At 39.7% G+C, this 5,829-nt stretch overlaps 1 long non-coding RNA gene across 1 annotated transcript; it reads right to left on the bottom strand.

The window, feature by feature from the left end:
• Positions 1–2,232: 2,232 nt before the first annotated feature.
• Positions 2,233–5,110, bottom strand: LOC129696929 (uncharacterized). Its single transcript, XR_008723422.1, has 2 exons — positions 4,530–5,110; positions 2,233–3,462 (listed from the first exon to the last, which is right to left on the bottom strand). It is a non-coding gene; the product is annotated as an uncharacterized LOC129696929 (long non-coding RNA).
• Between the last annotated feature and the right edge of the window lie 719 nt (positions 5,111–5,829).

The following is a 5,829-nucleotide window of genomic DNA, read 5'->3' as shown; positions in this document are numbered from 1 at the left end:
GCCTCGCGTTGGTAAGTCCTGGCTGGCTCTGCTTCCGAAGCCTCGAGGTCGGTCGCAGTTGGAGGCCGCCAGCTCCGCCATTAGGCCTCAGCTCAGACGGAGGCAGAGAAGGGGGATACGACAAAAAGAGTCGCATTCCCCTGAAGGAAGAGACAAAAAAAATACAATAAAGGAATCCAATCCAATCCAATCCAATCCAATCTACACACAGTACCACAGAATGAAGAGACGAAAACAGGTGCTTTGAAATGTTTGCAAAGTAATTAAAAATAAATAACTGAAATATCACATTTACATAAGTATTCAGACCCTTTGCTATGACACTCAAAATTGAGCTCAGGTTCATCCTGTTTCAACCACTCCCCCCCACACACATATACACAACCTAATAAACTAAAATTTACCTAAAACAAGACAAAAGAAAACAACAAAAAAACTAAAAACATACGGACTGCAGGCGAGCCGCAGCTGTCAACAGCGCCACCACTTCCGGAATGTTGATGATAAAAAAAATGTAATCCACTTTTAATGCACTGTATCTCTGTACACCTGACAACAAGCAAAATAACCAAAATTATGTGAATTATGTGAGGTAAGGGAAACAAGTAGAGTAGCTATGTAAACTACGAGATTCAAAGAAGAGGAAGTACTGACACTTTTGAGAAATATAAAAATGGATAAGTCTCCAGGTCTGGACAGGATATTCCCTACGACAGTGAGGGAAGTTAGTGTAGAAATAGCAGGGGCTATAACAGAAATATTTCAAATGTCATTAGAAACGGGAATAGTGCCGGAGGATTGGCGTACTACGCATGTTGTTCCATTGTTTAAAAAGGGGTCTAAGAGTAAACCTAGCAATTATAGACCTGGTAGTTTGACATCAGTGGTGGGAAAATTAATGGAAAGGATACTTAGAGATAATATATATAAGCATCTGGATAAGCAGGGTCTGATTAGGAACAGTCAACATGGATTTGTGCCTGGAAGGTCATGTTTGACTAATCTCCTTGAATTTTGCGAAGAGGTTACTCGGGAAATTGATGAGGGTAAAGCAGTGGATGTTGTATATATGGACTTTAGTAAGGCCTTTGACAAGGTTCCTCATGGAAGGTTGGTTAAGAAGGTTCAATGGTTGGGTATTAATGGTGGAGTAGCAAGATGGATTCAACAGTGACTGAATGGGAGATGCCAGAGAGTAATGGTGGATGGTTTGTCAGGTTGGAGGCCAGTGACTAGTGGGGTGCCACAGGGATCTGTGTTGGGTCCCCTGTTGTTTGTCATGTACATCAATGATCTGGATAATGGTGTGGTAAATTGGATTAGTAAGTATGCAGATAATACTAAGATAGGTGGGGTTGTGGATAATTAAGTAGATTTTCAAAGTCTACAGAGAGATTTATGCCAGTTGGAAGAGTGGGCTGAAAATGGCAGATGGAGTTTAATGCTGATAAGTGTGAGGTGCTACATCTTGGCAGGACAAATCAAAATAGGACGTACATGGTAAATGGTAGGGAATTGAAGCATGCACGTGAAAAGAGGGATCTGGGAATAACTGTGCACAGTCCCCTGAAAGTAGAATCTCATGTAGATAGGGTGGTAAAGAAAGCTTTTGGTGTGCTTGTCTTTATAAATCAGAGCATTGAGTATAGAAGTTGGGATGTAATGTTAAAATTGTACAAGGCATTGGTGAGGCCAATTCTGGAGTATGGTGTACAATTTTGGTCGCCTAATTATAGGAAGGATGTCAACAAAATAGAGAGAGTACAGAGGAGATTTACTAGAATGTTGCCTGGGTTTCAGCAACTAAGTTACAGAGAAAGGTTGAACAAGTTAGGGCTTTATTCTTTGGAGCGCAGAAGGTTAAGGGGGGACTTGATAGAGGTCTTTAAAATGATGAGAGGGATAGACAGAGTTGACGTGGATAAGCTTTTCCCACTGAGAATAGGGAAGATTCAAACAAGGGAACATGACTTGAGAATTAAGGGACTGAAGTTTAGGGGTAACATTGAAAAAGTTACTTATCTTAACTACTAAACCAGGTTCGCTTCTTAATAAACAGACACCACACAAACTGTTTGGTAGACCAGTTCAAAACTTTACTTAACATCGGCCGATGGAAGGGAGGGAGAACTCCAGTCAAGTGACCAACACAGACACTTGACTGTCCTCAGTCACCTTCCCTGAACAACAGAATTACATTGCTTTAAATAGGTTTTTTGTCCCCTTATCACATTCCACAGACATTAGTCATGGTCAGAAGTACTGGAAAAGGTTTCCACAGAATGCATCACATCAAACCTTTTTTTTTTACATGGTACAAGATATACTAAAAACATTGTCCATTTGCCTTATCTCCAAATAGACCACCCTAGCTCTCTTCGCTGCTTCCTCTGTCATTTGGTCCCTCATAAACATAGGTCATTTGTTTACAAAGATGTGACTGGCTATTTCGCTCTTCCTTTATTGCCTCCTCCCCATAAACATTGGTTTATGGCATCTCACTTCAAAGATTTGACCAGCTATCTCTCTAGCTCCTTCACTTGGGAGACAATGTTATCTCACACACCCCGCAACCTGAGGAAAGCCTAATTTGACACTAAATATAAGCTGTAAGCTAGCCCAGAAACCAATTTAATATCTTCTTATATTTTTAACTAAAACTCGGCTTCATCATTCCATCCTTTTATCAAAATTTTGATAACAACTACAGTCCTTCCTGAGTACATACGAAAGACCATAAGCATCTCATCAGACAAATTAATAGTACACTAGTAACACAATCAATTCATAGTGGACAATCGTTTCACAAGTCCCTCCAAACATTTTAAATGGCCACCAACCTCCCCCGGACGTGACACTAATATACTACCATAGGACAGGAAAAGGATCATAAAAATTGCTCAGCCTTTATTCGGCTTCATTTGGATTTCCCTGTGTGCTGGTGTAACTGGTTCATGCTTCTCTTGTGTGGCACTGCATTTGCAACATAACAATGCCCTGTCACAAATATACTGTTTCCTTAAAATACACCAGTGCCTTGGTTGTGGCAAAAACAGGTAGATTTAACTGGCCTTTGCAGACCTCTTACTGTCTGTAGTCAGGGTATCTTTGCTGCGCTTGTCATGTTTGACTTCAATCTTGTTTAAAAGGAGGTGTGTACCATCCTTTAAATGTGGGTTAGTCCGCAAGTTTGCCATTCTGAAGAAAGTTCAGTCCATGTGGGCTGGGCCACCCCAGAATAAAGGAACATCAATAGCCCATCGTCCTTGTTTCCACAAACTGTTCACAGTCAATCAAATGTATCCAGCGACGATGATCTTTCATCTTTACAGCAGTTCATGTTGTTAGCAACACTTGGTTGTTCTTTTCAATACAGTTTCAATTTCTTCTTGTCCCAGCACCCCCATCATCGTATAGCTTTTATGGCTCCCAGCAAAGCTCCTCCAACCTGGGAATGTAGATCTGGCAAGACATGGGTTAATTGCCGACCATACATAATTAGTTAATTGCCCAGGGCCTGTTGGTGGCTTCCCCCCCACTCTCCAGGGGCAATAAAAAGTTGTAAATCTTGTTCACCAGCTTAGTTTCACCAGCACTTTTGTCTACCTTTGATCCTTCATGTTCCTTCCTAACACTTCCGCTGTGAATTTATTCTTTAATCCGATTATATCCGAAGAGGCTCTCCCCACCTAAATATTCAATTCTCCAAATATGTTCTCTTCCCCAATCTACTTTATCTTCTCACCTTTTATCCCTCATTGTGAGTTCCCTCAAACCTCCTTTTTTAAGTCATAAGACAATTTTTCATCTACCTTCATTTCTCTCACACAGCACATGCTTCAACATCTTTTTGTTTGCTTGAAAACAGTAATCTTGCTTCATTTACATTTTAAAAGACAACCTCTGTTATCATATCAAAACAATCTTTTCCAAAAGAACTCATTCAGAATCAGTAATCAATAATACATTTACTTTTCTCTGTAATTTTGACATTTCCAATCTCATTTAACACTTTAATCGGGATGAGTCTTTTTTAAACTTGGTTCAAAAGATTTATAATCATATAATCAAAAGATTTATAAACACATTTTATCCATCGAGTATAGCTCCGCACCCCATTCATGCCTGTTTCTTAACGGACACACCATAAACTTTGTAGATTTGCATTTTAAAGGACAACTTCTTAAAAAGTGACACACAACTTTGCTCATTGCTTCGAATTTCACACATTCCACATACAAAAAACATTGTTTTACAAGCAGTACATATACAAAACCATTGTTTTACCAGCAGTATATAATATTTCATCTTCATAGACATCTCTTTGTAATTTACTTTCCCTTTTTCTGACAAGACTTCTGTTTACCAAAATCCTGGTTACCTAACCCTAATTGGACATTGATCCAGATCATGATTAGTCAGACTCCCCTTGACTTTTCAGTCTCCCTATCCTATCCTCATTTCTCCATTGAATTTTCCTTCATCCCCAATTTTTTATAACATAGTTGCTTGTCAGAAAAAGGATTTACCTCCTGGGTAATTTTGTTTTGCAATCCCCATTGACTCTTTCCACCATCCCAGATGCTTGTGGGTGGTGTGTACAGTGAATTGCTGTCAGATATTAAAATGTGCACATTTTTCCTTAGTAATAGTGGTTGGTAGAGCTTTACTCCACCTACTAAATAAATCTAAAATTACTACGCAATATTTATAACACTGGGCCCTTGGCATTTCAATAAAACCAATCTGTATGCATTCAAACGATCGTGATGGCATTGGCGTCACCCCTCCTAATTGGTTTGCCTGGATTATTTCATTGGCAAATTTTACATTCAGAGGCCTGCTTCAGTGCCTCTTCAAATTTTCGGGTGCCACCACATTTCCTTTGTTATCCTATCATTCCCTCCTTACCAGCATGGGTAAGACGGGTAAAAATGTATCGTATACACCAACTTGTCCAAGCGGGGTGTGCTGAATCAATGGCACAGCCCTCTTGTTTCCATAGTTATTATTATATACAAGAGGCGTCCCTCTGTAATGTACATACCTCCCTCATATCTGGCAGGACCGGTCTATTTGCTAGATGTCACCAGATGTCTATTTACCAGATGTCACCACGCATTTGGATGTACAGGCTGCTTGCTTGGATACACTATCAGCGACTCATTGCCTTTTGCTATAGGGTCCCCAGCACCAGTGTGTGCAGTACATTTAATAATGATCAGCTGTTCTGGTAGCATCAATGCCTTAACAAATTACACACAGAAAGGCATTCCCGTGCTCCCAATCCTGGAGAGCTTTGTAAGGTCAGAACTTCAAGTTATAGGGATGTTACTGACGGAACTGTCCCAGGTAAAGATGCCATTGCTACTGGTAGGGCATAGGGAGGTGGACATCTCACAAGATTATCTAACTTCTCCTCATTTTCATTACCAAATAGGGTCGTCGTGCCAGACATGAAGTCTCCTCCAGAGGATTTACCAGTACTGGGTTTATTTTTACTAACCATCACTTGTTTCTCACCTCCTGTCTGTCTTTTAATTCTATTCTCTTGTTCCTCTGCCCACTGGCATTCTAGTTGCAATAATTTCCATCCTTTCCTAGTGCTATCCTTGTTTCTTAACTCTATCTAGCAATGTTACCAAACTGTGAGATTTAAAAAAAAAAATCAAATCTGCAATTTATCCCATCAGATAAAGCATAACAATAAGTTTAATTTGACACCTAATTCACTTTCATATCTCAAGTAATAAAAAAGTATGGCCATTTTCATACTCGGAAATTAGCATCTTGTTCCCTATTGATTTTCTATGGACATAACAAAAAAAC

The sequence above is a fragment of the Leucoraja erinacea genome, chromosome 5 (assembly GCF_028641065.1).
Source record: "Leucoraja erinacea ecotype New England chromosome 5, Leri_hhj_1, whole genome shotgun sequence".
NCBI lineage: Eukaryota > Metazoa > Chordata > Chondrichthyes > Rajiformes > Rajidae > Leucoraja > Leucoraja erinaceus.
This window is presented reverse-complemented; position numbering and strand designations above follow the sequence as displayed.